Below are 23527 nucleotides of genomic sequence, written 5' to 3'. Positions count from 1 at the left end.
AAGGTTTCATTCTTAGAAATTACAAGTCTCATTCTTAGAAAAAATTATCCGCCTGTTTAATAAACTAACCGTTTTAGGGTTGAAAGGTTTCATAAATGGAGCGTGTTCAAGTTGATCTATTAGCATGTTTAAGTAAATAGATAGGATTGCCTATGTGATTAATTTAATTCATTGCTCGGCTAACCTGTTTAACTTTATTAATATGTTCATAACTTGATTACTAGCCGACATCCAACCCAATAACTAACCTGTTTGACAACGTTGTTCTTCGACACATTCATCTAACTATCTAAGTTGTCATTTGTTTGAAGAAAAAAAGAATGGAATTCTGATAAATCTTTATCAGAATTGAATGTTTGCTAAACTTATAGGCTAAGAATTAAACATTTGTTTTCAGATAAACTAAGTCGTTTTTTGGCCAAAAACCCATTAAAACGTTTCAGGAGAATCGGTATGGAAAACCCGAATTAGGTTTGTCTTTGGTTTGTCCCACCCGACCACTACTCCGTTCACCCTAAGTAAATTTAAATATGTACAATTTAAATTTACATTTTTTAACACAAATAAAAATATCAACCAAGTTTGAGTTAAATTAAATAATTAAACACCTTAACCCATCATCCATAATACTCTAAATCCATATTTGGTTACACTTACACCTTTAATTAATATCATAATATACAATATTATTATTATTATTATTATTATAAGTTTATAATTAAACTCCTTAACCCATCATTCAACCCGACATCTAGACTCAAAATCCATATTTTGTTACACTAGTTACACCTTTAATATCATGATATGATATTATTATTACAATAATATTATTATTATTATTATGTATAAGTTTATATACACATATATATAACACAAATTTAAATGGCCACCTGTTCCTTCTTCTTCCTCTTCATCAATCCCTGTGCCACTTTCTCTCTCTCTCACACACACACATATCAGTTGCACTGTGTGTACTATTTCCATTTCCCACCTATCACCTTCCTCTGCACCTCTGCTCAAAACCCTAATCCATCCAACCAATCCACACCCAATGCCCAAATTCTTCACCTCCCATTTCTCACAATTTCCAATCCACCAATATGTTAAATCATAATCTTAATCATCATAATCAAAACCCTATATTAATAATATCCAACTCTACTCCCACTTACACTCCTACTCCTACTTCTCCCACCTCCACAGCCGCCGCCGCCAGCTCTTCCACCGCCGCCGTCGTTGCTTCCGGCGGCAATCTGACACCGACCCAGATCATAAAATCGAAAATGATGAAGACCCATTTGTGGAACAACGAAGATGATGCAGGTGGCGGTGGTGTTGAACGTTCTTCCAGTTTCACCACCAACGCCGCCGTTGCCGGTTTCTCCGCCGTCGTTGCTTCCGGCGGCAATCTGACACCGACCCAGATCAGCAAATCGAAAATGATGAAGACCCATATGTTGAACAACAACGAAGATGATGCAGGTGGGGTTGACGGTTATTCACCCGCCAACGCCGCCGTAGTCGATTTCTCCGCCGTCGTTGCTTACGGCGAAATTCCGACGACGACCCAGATCAGCAAATCGAAAATGATGAACACACATATGTGGTACTACAACGAAGATGATGCAGGTGACAGTGGTGTTGACAGTTCTTCCATCGCCGCCGTAGCCGGTTTCTCAGCCGCCGTGGCTTCCGGCGGAAATCCAACACCGACCCAGATCATAAAACCAAAAACAACGAACACCCATATGTGTTACACCGAACAAACCCAAGATACTGGTGGTGTTGATGAGTTACTAGCCATGTTGGGTTACAAGGTAAAACCATCCGATATGGATGATGTGGCTTTAAAAATCGAGCATTTGGATACTGTCTTTAACAACGACGATGAGTTGTCTCAGATTGTATCCGATTCGGTTCACTATAACCCGTCGGATTTAAACTCATGGCTTGAATCCATGATATGTGAAATTAATCTGCCTGTAATTGATGATGCCTTCATGGCTGGAGTTCAAGATTCCGATCTTCAAGCCATCGCCGGCGCCGCCGTATTCCCGCCGCATGCCAAGAAGGTCAAGTTTAACTCTGGTCCGAACCTGACTCCGAACCTGAATCACCACCCGAACCTAACTCCGAACCAGATGGTGAAGCCCAGTTGCTCGTCTTCTTCGTTGTCCTTCAGTCCGAACCTAGATCCGAACCAGGTCGTGAAACCCAGTTGCTCGTCTTCTTCGTTATCCTTCAGTCCGAGCCTAACTCCGAACCTAGATCCGAACCTATCGGACGATCCGAGCCTGAACGAGTTAATAGAGAACTGTTCGAGCCTAAGTCCGGGCCTGACTCCGAACCTAGGTCCGAGCCTGAACCGGAGTCCGAGTTCGAACCAGGTGGTGATAGTTGATTCACAGGAGAATGGGATAAGATTGGTTCATACATTAATGGCGTGTGCTGAAGCCATTGAAGCCGAAAACTATCATTTAGCCAAGAATTTGGTGAAGCAAGCCGGGGCGTTAGCCGTGGCTCAAGCCGGTGCGATGCGAAAAGTCGCAACGTGTTTCGCGGAAGCGTTGGCGAGACGCATCTACCGGCTTACCCCGCAGCCTGGGCCGACGGCTTTATCCGATATCCTTTATATGCATTTTTATGAGACGTGTCCGTACCTTAAGTTCGCGCATTTTACCGCGAACCAAGCGATTTTGGAAGCGTTTGCGGGTAAAAAGAGTGTTCATGTGGTGGATTTTGGGATGAAACAGGGTATGCAGTGGCCTGCGTTGATGCAAGCGTTGGCGTTGCGAAATGGCGGTCCGCCGAAGTTTCGGTTGACCGGGATTGGACCGCTGTCGGGTGATGTAGATTATTTGCAGGAGGTCGGGTGGAAGTTGGCGCAGTTGGTGGATACGATTAATGTTGAGTTTGAGTTTAGAGGGTTTGTTGCGGAGAGTTTGGCGGATTTGGATCCGCGGATGTTTGAGTTGAGAGACGAAGAGGTTTTGGCGGTTAATTCGGTTTTCGAGTTGCATCAGTTGTTTGGGAGGAATGGGGGGATTGAAAAGGTTTTAACCGCGGTAAAAAGTATGAAACCGGAGATTTTTACGGTGGTGGAGCAAGAGGCGAATCATAATGGGGGGAGTTTTTTGGAGAGGTTTACGGAGTCGTTGCATTATTATTCGACGCTTTTCGACTCTATTGAAAGCTCGGGTGGTGGGGATTTTGGCGACGGTGGTGGGATGTCGGTGACGGTGCAGGATCGGATTATGTCGGAGGTGTATTTGGGGAAACAGATTTGTAATGTGGTGGCGTGTGAAGGGGTGGATAGGGTTGAGCGACACGAGACGTTGACTCAGTGGAAGGCGCGGTTTGACTCGGCCGGGTTTGACTCGGTGCATCTTGGGTCGAATGCGTTTAAGCAAGCGAGTATGTTGTTGGCTATGTTCGCGGGTGGGGATGGGTATCGGGTTGTGGAAGAGGACGGGTGTTTGATGCTCGGGTGGCATACTCGACCGTTGATCACCACGTCTGCATGGAAACCGAGGGTTAACTAGTCAACCCGATTGAGTCAATGATAGGTGGTTTAAGTTTTAACTTAGTACATCCTATAAAAAAAGAAATAAGGAAAATATGAAGATAGCTGATGGCCCACATTATGATTTTTCTTTTTAGTTTTCATGAAAGTGGTTTTTTTACCTTTTAAGGTTTAATGTTCTCTTTTTCACTTTTGGGAAATTGAGTGGTTAAATTGGTAAATTAGGTGAAGTTGGAAGGGGTTGGATTGGAAATTGTAGTTTCTATGAGGGGGTTGAGTGAAAATTATTTTCATTCAATCTCACCCATAATAATGAAAAGAAAAGTTTGCTTTTTTGGTGGGGTTGTGCATGTGATGTAGAGAACTTAGATAGGATCAAACTTTATAATTTGTAGGATTTAAGTAGCAAAATAGTTTTTTAAAAAAAGTAACATTAAAAAAAATAGAAATGTATAAATTTAAAACTATATTATGTTGAATTTATATTCATATCAATATATGCATAGTTGATCCAAAGGTTAACACGCACGTTAGAAATTGGTTGAAAGTAAAACCGACACAACCTACATCGGTATAAAGTTACATTGTCTATTATTAGTAAAGAATAAAACATCTAATTATGCTTAACGGGTGATATTCATATCACTATATGTATACCATTATACAAAGTTGATCCAAAAGTTTACACGCACGCTAGAAATTGGTTAAAATTAAAACCGACACAACTTATATCAGTTTAGAGTTACATTGTCTATTAGTGAAGGATAAAACATATCATTGTGTTTAATAGGTGATATTCATATCACTATATGTATACCATTATACATAGTTGATCTAGGAGTTAACACGCACACTAGAATTTGGTTAAAATTCAAACTGACACAACTTACATCAGTTTAGAGTTATATTGTCTATTAGTGAAGGATAAGACATCTCATTGTGCTTAACTGGTGATATTCATATCACTATATGTATACCATTATACAGAGTTGATACAGTAGTTAACACGCATGTTAGAAATTGGTTAAAATTAAAACTGACACAACTAACATCAGTTTAGAGTTACATTGCCTATTAGTAAATGATAAAACATCTAATTATGCTTAACGAGTGTTGCTCTAATTTCAAAGCTCTAATGCTCTGTTAGTAAATGATAAAACATCTTATAGAGTTACATTGTCTATTGTTCAACCCCTGGGCTACCATTTTTATCTGGAGCTTTAATTTCGGATTTTTACTTATATTTTTCTGTGTTACCATCTCTTAATTATTTTGTTCCAATAATAAAACGTCAAAACATTATTTTCATTACCTATATGTAATGTTTAAAATTTATGAATTGGTAAAAATGCAAATTTAGGATTCTCTTTGTAGAGAGATGATTTTAAATTATAACTTTTGGTATTTAATAATATATCAATTTTCAGTGTTATTTATTAACTACATGTTCTGATGTTTTTTAACTGTGAGAAGCTGTTACTTGAAAATTTGCAAAACCTCGTCATTATTTTGTTAATTAATGAGATCAAATAAGCACAATTTACATTAGATATGTCTTTTTATATGTTATTATAGGAAATCAATGAAACACAATGTTTGAATCTAAGGATGATTAATTAGATGATTAACATTTCACCCCTTTTGATGGTTAACTAGAAATTATGTTGTCCAATTGAGATAATGCAATCTTTCTTGATGAATATTTAAAAGTTTACCACATATTTTGAGAATGAAGGAATATGACTTTCATTGTATATAGCGTAAATTATTATTATATAATTGTAGTTGATGTCTTCAACGTATAAATAATATTATTTTATTTAAGAATTAGTTTCTGCACATGATTACATGATTTTAAAAACACTGAAATGTGAGAAATTATAATTTTATGTATGGGGAAGTGAAATGCATAAATCAAGTAATATATTTAAAAAGTACATTATTTTATTAAAGAATTATTCGTGTTTTGTGCCTTAAAGAGCGTTCGAAACTATCATAATACCTGAGTAAATTTTCATGAGACAACGTTTATGTTTTTTGTTTGGAATCAATATAATCTTTTCTATAAAAAGTTCTAACAAGAACACTTTTAGAATTTGTATTATGTATAACTTACGAAACAATTGTGTTTATAATTAGTTTAATTTCGTACGTATCTTTTGAATACAGATACATAGAATATGATTTTAATACACCTAGTATGATTGTGATGGTATGGATTAATTGATAAAGGTGTCTCTATCTCATAGAGCGATAACGTTGATGCAAAGAAAAACAAGTAAAAGAATATAAGTATAGATCTCAATCATCTCATATATGTTACTATCGTGTTTTATATAAATGAGTGACTTTTATATAATAAGGATAAATATGAAACATAGAAATTAGAAAATAAAGCATCAAATATTGTTGTATTAGTTCAACCATTATATGATTAACTGTTAAGAATAATATGTGCAAATTGAAATATGTATTAAGTTGTTCCAATAAATAAAGAGTAAGTGCAATTTTATTTTGTTACATTTTAAACACACCCTACATTGTTTTATTATGTCACACGAGATATAAAAAGACATATGGAATACATCATCTTATATACATTAAGACATCTTGAACATATAAGTTGTACATAAAAGAATCATAGTCATGCATGATTTTGATCAACCTTATATTAGATAATCTTTGCAGAAGTTTTTACTCAAACAAAAGAAAACTAACTCTTAAGCTTATTATGAGTAAAACGGACAATATTCAGAAAAATAATGTCACAAATTTCCTAGAGCAATAAGTATTAAATGAAATTTGTAAGTGTGTGTTGAAAATAAAGAAATACTTAAATTTTAAACTCCAAACTATATTTATTTAAAGTATAAAATATGATAAATTAAAAGAGTTCTCTATTTTTTTAAAATAAAAGGACATTATAACTCTACTTTGATATTAATAAATATTAAACCAAATTGTAAAAATAAATTGAAAAGTATAGATACACATGAACTTCAACTTCCAAACTATATTTATTTTAAAGTTTATGAAATACTAAAAAACTCTTTGTTTATGATTTAAGGATAAATAAAATATTAGGTGCATTATTAATAGAATATTTGACAACTTGTTGTCCACCGGAAATGACCCAAATTCTTTCAAGTCTCAATAAGCATCGTATTTTTTAAAAAACAATTGATTTTTTAAAATCACCAACATATTAATATATTAATATATGACTATAATAAAAATATAAATTATATAATACATGATTGTTTATGAAAACGATGCTATGTATTTTATATATATGAAATTCGTTTGAACAATAGAAAAGTGCATGTATCACATAATGTGCAATTTCCCGATGTTGAAAAGTTACACGCGGGTCTCTATAAATAAATTAATTAATAATATTTAGGAGAATCATGAATATAACTATTTTGATCTATTTATTTGACAATTTTTTTTTAATATGGATTCTGGTAGAGTTGTAAACGAACTAAATTGAATCAAACAAGACGTTATTCATGTTTGTTCATTAAGATTTTATTGGAAAAATAAGTGATCACAGACAATTAATCGAATGAAACTTCTTGTACGTATTTGTTCGTTAAGAACTTATGGGGAAAAAATTAACTTTTCGTGCACAGTTCAAGAATGAATACAAATAATGATTTATTTGATTTGGCTAATCGAGAATGGTTATGTCAATGGTTCGGTCTGGCGACAAACTTTGTGTTGTTTTTTTTCAATGTTCATATTCATATGTTTATTTTACATATAAAGTATCATGTAATACTCATATATAATTTTGTTTTTATAGTCAATAGTTGTACTTCAATCTATAATTCTATGTGATAAGATAGAAAATTCATTAATAAGTATTGAAAAACCTTTAATGAACAGACATTAACGAACATAATCAGACGTAAATGAACACATTATTCAACGTTCGCTTACACAGTTGAATGAAATTCCTTGTTATATTCGTTCATTTATTAAACGAACAAACTTTCTGCCAAACAATTTGTTAACAGTTCGCTGAACGCTTGATTCGTTTGCAATCCTAGATTTCATTATCTACATTATTATAACTTCTTACACAATTGAATCTATTTAGTTGATACTAACATGTTGTGATTTTGCTTTTCTTGTGTTTTACCCTTTCTACGTAATTTTAAGTTCTAACACATGATATGTTGTGTTCTTATTCATTAAAATGGCTCAAACTACGTAAAATAAATAAATAAAATAATAAAAACATATGGTATCGGCATGCAAATTTTTAATGGGTCATGTTTACTAAAATCGTGTATAACTTCAACTTGTCACAAAAGTGTTGATCCTTATTTAGTACATGGAAATAAAGGTTATTCTTATTATTGTTTAGTCAAAAGAAGAATGTTATTTTATGTAGCAAATAACATATTTAATACAATTATGAAATAAAACATGATAAAGACGATTGACCTTCGTTTTCTAATCACCATATGAACATGAACGTGATTTTATTTATTTTGTTGAAGATCAATGATGGATGCTTAAAGATATTCTTACATAGAACTTGATAAATATCTTTAGTGCATACATGATTATGCATCGTAAAATATATTTCTTATTTTAAGTATAACAAAAATATAAATATGTGACACGGAACTAACTAGCACTTTTTGATGACTTTGCGCTCAACCTTTTTGACCCGTTTAGATCCCCATTGAGTCTGGGATGGAACCTTTTCCTTTTAAACTGGTTATAACATTTTATTATTAATCATAGTATGAAATGTTTCCTTCCCCAAGATTTTCGTTCTCACCCTATTTCTAAACCCTAATCTCCTTCATTCCATCTCCTCTGATTCATTCCAACATCAATCCTTCGATCCTCTAATCATCTTTCGATCTTCGTTCATCATCAAATATTCTAGGTATGTAACTTATTTCTATTGTCTTAACTTCAGTACTAACTTTATGTTAAACAAAAAAATCATGTGTATATAAGTTATGTCATATTTGTGTTTAAATTTAACATGTAGAGTAACTTTAACGTGCAATAAAATGTTGAGAGAATTTTTGTTCTAAATCAATCGCTTAAACTCATTAATGTCAATGGTCATTGGTCAATGGGATTGGTGATCAATTAGCAAGGACGAAACCTTTAAAACATTATGGGGTCGAGAGTTCTCTAGTTCAAAATGGGGGTAGCGGTGCAGCTTGTTGCTTGCTTACCCATTATTCAGATGTAGCTCGGTTTGTGTTAACTATTAAAAGAATAAAAATAGTTTTAAAAAAAAATAGTTCAAGTCTTATAGATAATAAAAATTTGTTGTTAAAAATAAAATAGTGATTCTCATTAGTTTTAGACATAGAAGAGAGAGCAACATAGAGATTTGCGTTTAGTCTCAATCTTATTTATTTGTTGCAATATGATTGACGTGAAATGAAAACTGGGAGTGTGGCTGCTATCTATCCAAGTGGACCATACACAAAAACATAAACCTGCCATGAATGTTTGTTAGAAAGGTGATAAGTATATGTTACTATTTTATTAATGTAAAATGTGATTATAACATCATAAAAAAATGAGTTATACAAAAAATGTAAAAAAGAAAAGTATAATTACTCATTGGTAAATACTGACAGATTAACGACGGGTAGCCTAAATGAGAAAATAGAGGACTTCCACCTACGTCGTAGTACATAGGGACGTCTATCAACGTGGGTGAGTCCAAATTTTGTTGTTGGCCAACATTTTTGGGCATTTGTTAGGGAAAAAGGTTTAGACGCATAGTTCATTAGTAGTTTGTTGCTAGCTTTATAATATGAATATTCTCGCTTAGGTTTTTAAGACGATTGTCGATGGAAATCATTTTGTGACGAAAAAGTTCCTATAAACGAGAACCAAACAAGGATTGTTATCGAATGAATCTTTCTGATCTATTGGACTATTGGTATTTTATTCATACTTTTTAAATTTATATTTTATTGGAATAAGTTGCGTCAGTTAATTTTCTCATATATGATGAGTTTTCTTCAGGGAATGCAATGAAGATGATCGGACAAATAATTCATCACGTATTCATATAAATGAGAGTTAAAATAAATTAATAAGTGTTTAGTTTCTTTTGTTATGTTTTCAATGCATACTTTAGGTTATTTAGATATTGCCACCAGCCAACTCGCAATTGGCTTTTCATATTTATTACTTAATACTAACACAAGTTGAAATATATAATATTTTTTTCTCCGAACAATTGGAAAAGTTGTTTGGTCATGCAAAAAGAAATTGATGTCACTTTAAATACTAAAAAACTTTTATAACAAAAAATTCTAAGTAAATATTTTTGCTTTATTTATAAGAGATAGCAAATAACTAGTGGGATTCATCCGCATGCTATGTTGACGTGGCGAGAATTTGATTGGTAGCGGTTTGTTGTTATGGTAAACATAGACGCTATAGTATTGAAAAATAGTACTGTTCGGTTTGTTGTGGTGGCTCGTTTTGCACATCGAAATGTAAATAAAAAACATGTGATGACCGAAATGGTGTAACTTTCGTTGATAACAGAGTTGCATTCAAATAGAAAATTTTTTGTTTTTATTGTAAGCTAATGAATGACGATTATTTATCGGTGTCGTGGCGAACCTAATTGATTCCTACCGAACAATATCAATATCGATATGTGTATAATTGGGACCGTTACCGGTACTCGTTTGTATGGCTTTCGATTGATGTAAAACACTTGTCAGTACTCGTTTTCACATATGAACTTTAATTTTGGGTTTCCATTTCAGTTGCTACACGTCTATACCAAGTGTTGGTATCGTACATATATTGTAACGAACTGAACCAATATTCATCGAATTTTCGCTGCAGCTACTTAATAATTCTGAACAATTCAGTCCAACTAAAAAGGATATTCACATCAAACTTATAATTACTGAATCCGAAATTATCAAATAACATAACTATAATAAGAAAATTGGGAAAATATAAATGGAACTTTGTATATTAAATATATATATCAATTACCCACACATGACACACCCCACCAAACTAAATGAAGAAAAAAGTTCCACAATCCACATGTTATTTCACCCTTTTTTCTTCTTTGTATTGGAATCAGATGTGTACTACCAGTTCACATAAAGGACATTCCCCTTTTTAAGGTCGTTTATATTTTTATTTAGAGAATATAATTTTGAAAACATTTCTTTTTATATAAACCAGATACTGGTATCAATTTATTTTATTGAAAATTTACGTTTATGAGAGTTGAACTCAGAGCCTGAGCCTTATAGTCTTTAAAATAATTTTTTCTTATTAAACCACCAGTCACATTTTTTTTAGAATGGCGACCGTATTCATTATGACTGGCTGGTCGCAGGTTGATTTGTGGCCGACCCTGGTTTGGAAGCCCAGAGAGTTTCTCCTGAAGGGCATAATCCCTGGTTCCCGGGTCCTCTCCCGAAGGGCGTAAACCCTCTGGCCTAACGCAAATAGGATAACCCCCCCCCCTTTAGCTCGGATTTGAAATGACAACCTCCCGAAAGAAGGCTGATTTTATAATCTTCGTTGTCATAACCAACTGCTCTAGGGGAGTTCATAGCTAAGGGGTGTTTATCGAATCGGATAACGGATTATACGGTTCGGGTTATTCGGATTTGAAAATTTCGGACCCTATCTGAATTGAGAATATTTCTATCCGATCCGAATATATTCGAATTCAATTCGGATCAAGTTCGGATAATATCCAAGTAATCCGAAATTATCCGAATAATCCGAAATAAACCTAAACTTTTTTCCTGTCTTTTGTTCAAAACATTTAATAGTGTTGAACTTAAATTTGAAGTTTAAACTTCAAATAATAGTTTAATAAATATATCAAACCAGAAAACACCACTAAAAACATGTTATTTATTCGGATTAAACAGATATCCAAACAATCCGAATTTTTTAAATTTCCATATCCGAATTAGTCATTCGGATATTCGAATTTATCCGATCCGAATATCCATATAAGAATTCAGATCTGTTTATTTCGGTTTCATTTTGGTTCGGATTTAGGTTTTTTCGGATTTCGGATTTCTTGAACACCCCTACATAGTGCCTCGGGGACGGTGTGCCCGACGCTATGGGGCTCTTTCACCCCTCCATAGTGCCAAATATGTTTGGTCTAAGACGCCTAGGCGCCTTGCTTTGGTGAATGGTAAGACATGTTGCTTGAGTTCCGAGTTCTAACACTATTATGGAATTTTGCCGGTCAATTGTATTAAATATCTAATATCAAATGATTACGGTTATTTAACATTAGATGGCTAAACGCCTAACTGACAAACAAGAGCGATCAACCTAGGTGTGTCGTTTTTACCCAAAACTGAATAACATGTAAGCTGACCCGAATAAAAAGCCGAATAACCCAAACTAGATTAAGATGGACAACGAAACCCAAAGGTAGTATTTGGTTCGATAATTGAGTTTAAAAAAGTGTAATCAGGTAAACCCAATTAGCATGATTGACCGAAAAGTCTAGTTTTCCTCCCATATGTTTTGTTGTTGGCATGAACATGATATTTTATTTTCTTGTTTCTCAATAGAAAAGTCTAGTTATCACTTGAATAATCAGGGTCGCATATCCAAACAGAAACTAAGCTCCCACTCACGACCCATGTAACAAGCTACACCAAGTAAGTTATTGTGTTGAAAAGTGATATCGGTTATTTGAGCGACTAAAAAAGTTTGGTTTGGTTAATACGATTTGAAATATCATACTACAAAGTAAGCATTGCAGCTTGTACTTAAAAACCTATATACCGATTAAAACGACCCAAGTAAACCCAAAACCGAAAAATATAAAACTGATTAACCCAAATCTTACTTGGGTCAATAAATGGGTAGAATACCTATAGAAAAACAAACCCGGATAACCCAAATAACCCGAACCTATACCACTTAATCAACCTAAATGATACTTTTGAGAGGATTGTAAATTTAGAGAGCAAGACATTAGACATGTTGGGACAAATAGATAGTTATCTGGTATCATATGAAAGAAATCTAATATCAAATATTCTAAAAAAATATAATGTTTTTACTCACAAAGCAACCCCAATGGGCAATGACTAGAAAGACACCTTGCAATAAATAACCATAAACCATTTAAATTTCATTAAATTCCACCACCAAAATCAACTTAGGCTAAAATACAAAGAGTAGTTTTAGTGATATCATCATATACTTTCTAAGCTTTTTAGTCGCATTAGAATGATTTGTTGCATACTAAAAAATCTTCCCAAAGGAAAGTTACTCAAACCATATATATTTAATATTTTAATGATAAAATCATCTTCTAAAATACTTAATAATCCAAGTAATAGTAGAACTATTGGCAATCTTTGCTTTAGAAGCTAAAATACTTATATAAGTTGTGTGGTAGGGAATTGAAGTTTATTTTCTAAAAATCTAGAACATGATAAATTCACAAATTTAGATTTTATACTCATATAACATAAATATATGTATAGATTAAGATTTAAGATCATGAAAAAGTTCATGATGATCTCATTTAAATCAAATTATATTGTGTTTATAAATTTGGTCAGTTATTATAGTTTTATGATCTTCACAAAAATAAAATATAATCTAGATTTTGATCTCAAAAATGATTTAAAAAGTTGAGCAAGTGCACTTACGAATTCTTTGCACAAATTTTATATAAAGGTACCAAAACAACTGGTTTCAAACCAAAACCAATACTTAAACTGACTTGAAAAGAACCGCTTAGTAGCTGAACCAAAATATAAGGTTGAAATCAGGTTATAACCATATATGTTGAAACTGATCCCAACATAGTGAAACCCAATTCTTTGACTTTCTTCAACCGGGTTCCAGCAAAAAACAGTTTTGACTTTTGTTAACTCAAACTAGAACATGTCTGAAAAAAATAACCCGATTTATGTACACTTTCATAAATAGAATATTTGTATAAACTAAAATAACAACATTTTAGAAGTGGCTATATTTGGATATATGTATCAACCGGGTTCCAACCAAATACTTTAACAAGGAAATACTGGGTTGTGTTAATTAAAGCTCAATGTTAGCGAAAGATTTTAGTTTAATGACTAAATAAAAAAATGACTAAACATCAGCCGGCATAGATCATGAAAACAACTCGTGTTTTTTAAAGCAATTAAAGTAATTACAAATTCTTAAATGGCTATTACTTTAATTATAATTAAATAAAGTATGCATTATTTAATTGTAATGATATATGTTGTTAAGAAATAAAGATATGCATGGGGGATGAATGAAGGTGGGTCGATAGAAAGTCGACATCAAATATGAGGTGTGAAAAACAATTCTTAAATCACGTCAATACTTTCCAATATGAATATGAATATGGTCGGGTGGGCTTTGAAAATGACCTTTCTTTTTCTTTTTTAATGGATATTTTATTTTATATTATGAATGCCAAATATAGTATTTTGTATATTATACAAAAATATTAAGTTTGTTTTTTTAAAAAATAATAAGGAATACTCGATATGATTAATCTCATATTTTTGAGGTTTTCGATAATAATCTTACATGGTAAAATTGTTGTCACTGGTCCCACCTTTCACATTATTTGTTTTCAATGGCCCCGTTTAAATTATTTTTTAATGGATTTTAGGGTTTTTGATTGGAATAGGATACGTTTCGACTGATATAAAATTTATCTTGAAACGATACTCCAAATGATGAAACAGTGCTTTAATTTGAAGGTTTAAAACTTTCAATTAAAAAAATTAAGTCGTTTGGAACACCACTTCAAGATAATTTTACATCAATCGACATGTTTCCTTCTTCTGATCAAAAACCCTAAAAAATAGTTTGAATTCGAAAAATGTCACACCCTAACCTACGGCGGAAATGCTGGGGCGCGAACTGATTGCCACAGCTCTCAGGTACTATCATGCAATATTTATATGACAATATCTATTAATTTTATTCAATTTCCAAATAAATCAAATACAAAATACAACTCATTAAGCAAACAATAAACACAAATTTAATTCTTGATTTTATATTTTCTAACACAATTCTTCACTAAATCTTCACAAAGTCTTGCAACTAAATTAAGCGATAACCTGCATATGTGTATGGAATAGAATTTTGTCAACAACACATGTTGAGTGAGCAACACATCAGTTTAGTTGTACATATAGTATATATAATAAATTACGTAGCTGCAACAAGTCATATGATAATAACAAATTAACCAAATAAGCAAGTATAACTGAGATGTCGAGAAGCACAAAGGCTAACGATTAGTGTATGATCATACTAGACTGAGATTATGTTGGACCTCTCTGAATGCGAAAGCATACAAAGCAAATAAGCACAAAAACAAGTAAGGTATAAGTTGTTAACACATAAGACAAAGTTGCAGTTTTGTGTATAAGTATATATGAGAAAGTATATTTACGCGTATGTCCCCAAAACGTGAAAAACAAGTAAAATAGGGGAATGTGGTACTCACCTGATCGAATAAGCAAAGCTGGAAACAATATGTTAAGAAAGTGATAAATCATGCTCTTCAAGAATACAGACGAGAAAACCTTAAAAAGTTGTAAATGTAGGGTCAATCTGGACGATGAACAGCCGGCGACGGATTGATTAAGAACAGGGTGTAAACAGACATGATAATACAATTAATGCTGGGGGAATTGTAGGCGACAGGCAAAGGATGCTTTCTGTGCGAAGAATTGAATTATTATGATGATTATAGTGTATATTGATAATTAGGTTAGCACCGATTGTTTAAACGTTCAATACGTATATATATTGATATTGGTTCCTAATACATAGAGTCGACAGACCGATTACAGTAGGAATAACGTGTAGCTTGATTTGATTTCCAAAAATAATGACGAGAATTGAGGATCAAGAAACCCAATTGGACCGGGTTATGAATTAGGGTTTGGATTTGGGAATTGAATATAGGTTATCCAGATTATGAAAATGGGTTATAACCGAAATTGCAGTTTAGTCCCTTGGGGTTTAAGGTGGAAACAAACTTGGGTAAGAGTTTAAGTTTGGGTTGAATTTGCATATAAATCAAAGTAGTTATATTGATATAAATTAAATATGATAAGCAATATTAATAAAATAATATTAACTTGAATAAAGCGATATGTTTATCGATAAAATTTCCCGAATGTAAAACGAGTCGGGTCAATGAATAAAATATTATTTTGAAAAACCGAGTTGATACAAAAAAAACATTAATGGATTTAACTGGGGTCTAATGAAACACATATAATATGAAAAATGGAAAAGTTAACAACAATTTTCTGAGTTTGATTGATATCGACAGAATTCATAAATGTAAAGTTATTAAATCCTTTTTTTTCAAATAATAATAGTTTTAAGAGAGAAAAAATGAATTACAACCATAATAGAATCACAGTCACATCAATATTTTAGTTTAGGGGTACCCAAATTGAGAGAAAATCAAACGGAAGAAGAAATGGAATGAATAAATGAATAAAATTGATTATTATTATTATTATTATTATTATTATTATTATTGTTATTATTACTAGCCGTATGTCCGCGATGCGGCGAGGAATGCACGCAAATATGTCATCGGATGTGTAACCGGTGTTAAAACGTGTATTGCAGATAAGATCACGTGTTAAATATGTTTATGAGAACGTGGACTGCAACGGAATGTTATTTGAACTTCGTCAACTAACAACGTGGGCAGTAACGGCTTGTTGAAGAAGTAGTCTAGGGTTTCCGGATATTTCGGGATAACAGTGATAATCTCTTATTATATATTGAGCTGATAATATCGATAGGTCACACACACTTTCACTCATCTAGCTTACTAGCAATCACTGTAACACTTAGCTCTCGATATTCTATCAGTTCCAGCCTCTGTAATCATCCGTTTTTGATATTAATAAACTTGACGGTGATAGTTTTCACCGTCTGGGGGTTTTTTGTGCCGGAGATTATAATAATCACGCGTAATTCGATCAAAAGTTAGGCTCATAATCTTTAACCGAAGGTATTCGACTAAAGATTAAGTTGTAAACTCTTGACCGAAACGAAGACTATTATATTCAAGGGTTTTTTCCCTCGTAAGCATATCCTCGTGTTCAATATTTTTACCATTTAGCACCTAGCCTCACGCACTAATTTGATCAAAAGTTAGTTTGTTAATTTTTGACCGAAACAATTTGGCGCCCACCGTGGGGCAAACGGTGCTTTGATCATTATTCACTCTCAAACTAAACCCTACTCTCAATATCCACAACATGTCTTCACAACCCAAGATTGTTTCATCTTCTGCCGCAGCTTCATAATCCTCAGCGAGGCCGCCCATGCCTCCTCCTGCTGGTGGTATCCCGAAGAAGCCTGATAACGTCCAAAAGAAGACTGCTACTCCTGTGTTCTCGGGATTGAAACCATCTTCCCAGGATCCCATCATGGTGTCCAACAACGACCTTCTGTCTCTGTACAGACGGCTGCAGGAACAGATGGATCGCCAGAACAAGACTAACCAGATGCTCGTGAGGGAACTAGAAGATTTCAAGAAAGCCAAGAAGCCGGCGGAAGAATTCACACCACTAATCCCGAGATCTCTGGATTTCACTCCTCCAGGATCTTTAGGATTGGTGTATCCAGAGCCAACCACGGCGTACAGCTCTGGACCCCCATCTTTCCAGTATTTGGGGTCTGCGGGATTGCACTTATCTGGATCTCAAGGATACCCGTATGCGTCATCTGCTGGGCCTTTTCAACATGCAGGATCTTCAGGATTGTCACAGCCTGGAGGACCCTCCGGATTGTTCCAACAGTCTGGATCCTCAGGATTGTTCCAACAATCTGGATCCTCAGGATTGTTCCAACAGTCTGGATCCTCAGGATTGTTCCATCAGACTGGTCCTTATCAGCAAACGGTATCCTCAGGATCCTCTGACGTGCACCAGGGAGACTTTATCCCGATGCAGGCTAACACTTCAACTGCTCCGTTTGGAAATACGAGCTACATCGCCCAGACCGCTTCTCAGAATGTTAATCAGGGTAACTCTTTCAATACGATTCCATTTAATGCTAATCAAGGATTTTTGCATGATGCAGGCATAAGTCCGGGCTTAGCCCGAGAATTGCAGAAACTTAAGGACATGATATCGAATGTCCCCGGCGTAATCGGTCCCATAGCTGAAGTTCCCACTGATAGTCACAGGATATCCCGGTTTGTGCCATCGATTAGCGACGTACAGATCTTTTCAAATTCCGAACATGAAGCTGTATGATGGCTCGACGGATCCCGAGGAACACGTCGCACAATATAGAGAACGTATGGAGGTCAATCCAATCCCTATGGAAATCAAAGAGGCATGTCTTTGCAAAGGGTTTGGATCCACCTTGACCGGAGCAACCATGAAATGGCTACTGAGTATTCCTCCTAACACTATCAACTCTTTTTCTCATTTAGTTAACCTGTTTAATAACCAGTTTTCTTGCCGTAGAACTTTTGAGAAAATGACAGGTGATCTATATAGGGTTACCCAGAATCATGGGGAATCCTAAGAGATTTTATTACCAGGTTTAGTAAGGAGTCGTTGGAAATCCCGAATCTAAACCCAGCTTCAGCAGTAGAAGCTCTCAAGTTGGGGTTAGAAAAAGGCTCCTCTTTCTATGATGATCTCGTTATGACTCCATGCATGTCATTAGACGAAGCAAGAAGCATGGCTTTGAGGTTTATCAGGCTAGAAGACGACAAGAAAAACTCCAAAGTCGATATCCCGAAGTATGACCAGACGAACAGGAAATCCGAATCTCCGGGAAAATTGTATCGAGCGAAGCCTTACTACAAGCTTGATAACCCCAGGATTAATGCAGTAGATGAGGAAAATGATGAAGAATATCCTAAGATCTCTGAATATTGTTTTTCTATTGATTTTGGTGGATTAATGTGTGCTATGCAGGATTTAGGTGAGAAAGCCAGGTGGCCAAGGAAAACGGAGAGATCAGGAGCCTGGAAAGACAAATCAAAATGGTGTGCTTTCCACGAAGACTTTGGGCACCTGACCGATGATTGCATTGCACTCAGAAGGGAGATCAGCTATCTTCTCAGCAAGGGCCACTTGAAAGAGCTACTTGGCAAGAAGAAGGGAAGAGAGCAGGATCCTGAGAAAATTCCTGAAAAGCCGACTCCTCCACCAACAGACGCGAGAACAATCATGTTCATATCCGGAGGATCCGACATCTGTGGAACCTCTTATTCTGCTGCTAAGAGAAATGCTGACCAAAGAAAGTTAGAAGTGGCTGACCGGCCAACAAAGACATCTATTCTCACTAAAGAGAGGATTATATCCTTCGATGAAAGTGATAGAGTGGATGTTCAGGATCCTCATCATGATAGTTTGGTAATAACTTTATATGTGGCTAACCATTATGTTCGCAGGATCCTCATAGATGGCGGAAGCTCTATCAACATTATTTAATTAGACGTGCTGAAAAAGATGAATATTCCTGATGATGAGATCGTTCCTAGTTCCACAGTATTGGTTGGATTCATTGGAGAAACTAAGAATACTATTGGGGAGATTAAACTCCCAATATATGTCGAATGGGTAAATAAAATGCAAAAAATTTGTGTTATTGACTGTTTGTCTTGTTGCAATATTATATTAGGCAGGCCCTGGATATACGAGATGAAAGCAGTTCCCTCCACTTATCACCAATGTGTGAAACTCCCAAGTCCGTGGGGAGTTATCAAAATCATCAGTGACCAACAAGACGCAAAGAATTGCTACACGTCTTCCATGAAGTGTATTGCCAAACCCCAGCAAGCGTAGCAATTACAGCAGCCAGCACGAGGCGAAATGGAGGCCAGGGAAAAAGAAATTAAAGAAGTACCTCTTTATCCCGAGGATCCTGAAGTCAAAATGCTGATAGGAACTAGCATTCCTGAGGATATTGAGTCAAAATTGCTCGATTTCCTCAAGTCAAGAATGGCAACATTTGCATGGAAACATAAAGATATGACAGGTATTTTCAAAGATATTATAACACATAAACTTGGAATTGATAATTCTTTCAGGCCAATCCATCAAAAAAGAAGAAAGTTTGCACCTGAAAGAAATATAATTATTCAAGAAGTAGAAAGACTCTTGAAGGCAAAAATGATTAGGGAAGTTCAATATCCCCGATGGTTAGAAAATGTGGTGGTTGTACAGAAAAAAAATGACAAATGGAGAGTTTGTGTAGACTTCACGGACTTGAATAAGGCTTGTCCTAAAGATCCATTCCATCTACCACACGTCGATTCAATGGTGGATGCTACAGCTGGCCACGAGATGCTAACATTTATGGACGCATCCTCAGGATTTCAGCAAATCCAAATGGAATCCTCAGATCAAGAAGATACGGTCTTCATGACTCCCACAGGTATTTATTGTTATATTGCTATGCCCTTTGGACTTAGAAATGCAGGTGCAACCTATCAGAGGTTAGTTAACATGATGTTCAAAGAGCAAATGGGGGACACAATAGAGGTTTATATTGATGATATGGTGGTGAAGTCCAAGAAAGCTGAAGATCACCTTCAAGATCTCAAGACAGCATTTGATATCCTCGACAAATACAACATGAAGCTGAATCTTTCGAAATGCCATTTCGGAGTGAAGGCTGGCGAATTCTTGGGATACATGGTCACCAAAAGGGGGATAGAGGCGAGCCCGGAACAGATACAAGCTATCCTGAATCTGAAATCCCCAGAATCAGTTAAGGATGTTCAAAGGTTGACCGGCAGGATAGCGGCACTCAACAGATTCATATCTAAATCCTCAGAAAAGTGCAAAGAATTTTACGATAGCCTGAAGAAAAATAAGAGGTTCGAGTGGACCAGTAAGCATGAGGAAGCTTTATCATCCTTAAAAGCTTATCTTTCTTCTGCTCCTCTACTGGTAAAACCCGAGGAAGGTGAATCTCTATCTCTATATATTGTTGTATCAGATAATGCTATAAGTGCAGTTTTGGCTAAGGATCTCGAAGGTCAACAGCACCCCATATATTATGTAAGTAAAAGTCTTTTGGATGCTGAAACCAGGTATTCTTATCTTGAGAAATTAATTTTAGCCCTTATTATGGCATCTACCAAACTTAGACATTATTTTGACACTCACCCTATATGTGTTAAAACTAACTATCCTATTAAGTCTGTTTGAGAAAACCAGAAATGTCAGGTAGAATGGCAAAATGGGCAGTAAAGCTAAGTGCATATGATATAACATATGAACCTAGGACTGCTATCAAATCCTAGGCATTAGCAGACTTTGTGGCTGATTTCACCAGTGAACTTAAAGAAAAGGCAGACTTGGAAGTCCAACAACTTGAAGAAATCAAAGATAAGTGGACTCTATACACTGATGGTGCTTCAAATGTTAGAGGAACAGGTCTCGGGATTCTGCTGAAATCGCCACAGGGGGACATTATACCTTAATCCATATCATGCGGATTTCAAGCCACAAATAATGAGGCAGAATATGAAGCTTTGATAGCAGGATTACAACTAGCAATCGACATAAAAATCCGGTTTATTCAAGTACATGTTGATTCATTGTTATTAACTAATCATTTTAATGGTTCATATACTGTTAGAGGAGAAAGACTAATGAAATATCTAGAGCTAGTCAAAAAACTAGCAAAGTGTTTCGAAATGTTTGATATTTCGCAGGTACCTAGGGAAGAGAATGTTAAAGCAGACGCCCTAGCATATTTGGCTTCATCCTTCAGGATACCAGAAGGTGCCAAGATCCCTATCGTACATATCCTGAGCCCAGTAATAGAAGAGCAAGGTGTCAATGAAATATCAAAAGATGGCGAAGATTTGGGAGCCAAGAATCCCGAGAATAGTGAAAATTCCTGGATTATCCCAATCAAAAAATATATTAAGGATGGGGCTATCCCCAAGGATGAAAACCCAAGAGCTTTTCGCACAAAGGTAATCCCATATACTATAATGAATGATATATTATACAGAAAATCTATTGCAGGACCATATCTTAGGTGCTTGGAGAAAGCAGAAGCTCAAGAAGTTCTTCAAGATATCCATGATGGAGATTGTGGGAACCACACTGGGGGCAGAGCTCTATTATCCAAAATCCTGAGGACAGGGTACTTCTGGCCAATGATGAAGAGGGATGCTATGAATTATTCTTAGAAATGTGATGCATGCTGGAGACATAGCAACATTTTACACCAGCCAACAGAACCATTATATCCTATTATATCCTCTTGGCCTTTCATGAAGTGGGGGATGGATATCATGGGGAAACTGCCAAGAGCTCCAGGGGGATAAGTCTTTATGTTGGCTATGACAGATTATTTCTCGAAGTGGATTGAAGCAGAAGCCTTTGTTGAAGTCAGAGAAAAAGAAGTTATCTCATTTATCAAGCGCAATATCCTGACAAGATTTGGGATCCCGGCAGAGATAGTATGTGACAATGGCTCGCAATTCATCGGCAAGAGAACAACCAACTTCTGTGCCAGTTGGGGAATCAAGATGATTACATCAACACCTGTCCACCCTCAGGCTAATGGACAGGCCGAATCAAGCAACAAAATCATCATCAATAACCTGAAGAAAAAGTTGGGGTCTAAGAAAGGAAAATGGGCTGAGGAACTTCCTTTCGTTCTTTGGGCAGATAGAACCACTTCGAAGAATGCTACTGGACAGACTCCTTTCTCATTAGTGTTTGGAGCTGAAGCAGTTATCCCCACAGAGATAGTTATCCCAACGGCCAGAATAATTCATCAAAATCCCGAAGATAACACTCGAAGCCTACTTGAAGATCTAGATGCAGTAGAAGAACTCCGGGATTTGGCAAAAATCAGAATGGCTTCTTATCAACAGAAGATAGCAAAGTCCTACAACAAGAATATCAGAGTTCGAAGGTTTCAAGAAGGCGATTTGGTTCTCCGAAAAGCTTTTCAGAATACTACCAATCCTACGGATGGCAAGCTCGCACCAAAGTGGGAAGGTCCCTACCTAATCGATTCAGAAGCAGGAAAGGGGGCATACAAATTATCTACTTTGGATGGTGACCTACTACCAAGGGCTTGGAATGCTATTCATCTCAAAAATATTTCATGTAAGATTTCTATCCCGAGTATAACTGTTATACTAAACAGTTAAGGTATGTATTCAAACTTAAACTTTTATTCATTTTTTTTTATTATTATTATTCTTCAAACAAGATACTGACTTAAGCATCGGAGGGGTTTTAGCAAGGCTAACACCCACCCTTCACTTAGAGTTGACTATTTTGTAGATTAACTTGGGCCTTCGTCGCCAGCTTATCCTTAAGGTATAAGGGGTTGTCACCTCTTCTAAGGTTTAAGGGATCTTCATCTCTTCTTAAGTCGCCTATAGAGCACGTATATTCAGCCTTAGTTTGAGAGGCGGGGCCAGCACATGAAATATAGTGACTTGTTACCTCGTTATCCTCGGCTAATGGTTTGGATCTGGAGGTTCAAGGGATCTTCATATCTTCTCAAGACGCCTGTAGCGCATGATTTATTCGTTCTTAGTTTGAGAGGCGGGGCCAGCACATGAAATATAGTGACTTGTTACCTCGTTATCCTCGGCTAATGGATTTAATCATAAGTTTATGGTAGACGTACCATATTCTAAGGTTAAAGAGATTTACATCTCTTCTAAAGGGCCTTGACGCCAGTTCATTCTTAAGGTTTAAGAGATTTACATCTCTTCTAAAGGGCCTTGTCGCCAGAATTTCTAAGAATATTTTCAAAATAATGCTAATATTACAATCATATTGTTATATTCCTAGGATTAGAAGAATATCCCAAACGATGATTTTATTTCAAAGATAAGACGGTCTAGGGTTACTGATACACGGTTCTGGTATGATTTACTATTTGCAAATATTTCGTTTATCATTTTATTTAAAGCTTATGACTTAGTATTGGTTTATTGTTAAAATTTAAACTATTACT

General features: G+C 35.3%; 1 long non-coding RNA gene and 1 pseudogene across 1 annotated transcript; one reads left to right on the top strand and one right to left on the bottom strand.

Moving 5' to 3' along the window:
* Nucleotides 1–1100: 1100 nt before the first annotated feature.
* On the top strand, nt 1101–3896 carry LOC143624452 (DELLA protein GAI pseudogene; annotated as a pseudogene).
* An 18966-nt stretch (nt 3897–22862) lies between these two features.
* Nucleotides 22863–23298, bottom strand: LOC143624424 (uncharacterized). Its single transcript, XR_013152110.1, has 2 exons — nt 23145–23298; nt 22863–23007 (listed from the first exon to the last, which is right to left on the bottom strand). It is a non-coding gene; the product is annotated as an uncharacterized LOC143624424 (long non-coding RNA).
* Nucleotides 23299–23527: the final 229 nt, after the last annotated feature.

Source organism: Bidens hawaiensis, unplaced genomic scaffold, assembly GCF_021521415.1.
Source record: "Bidens hawaiensis isolate Kalapana, Puna unplaced genomic scaffold, B.hawaiensis_p1.1 tig00003781_1, whole genome shotgun sequence".
In the NCBI taxonomy this organism is placed as follows: domain Eukaryota; kingdom Viridiplantae; phylum Streptophyta; class Magnoliopsida; order Asterales; family Asteraceae; genus Bidens; species Bidens hawaiensis.
Note: the sequence above shows the minus strand (reverse complement) of the source record. Positions and strands in the feature narration are given on the sequence as shown.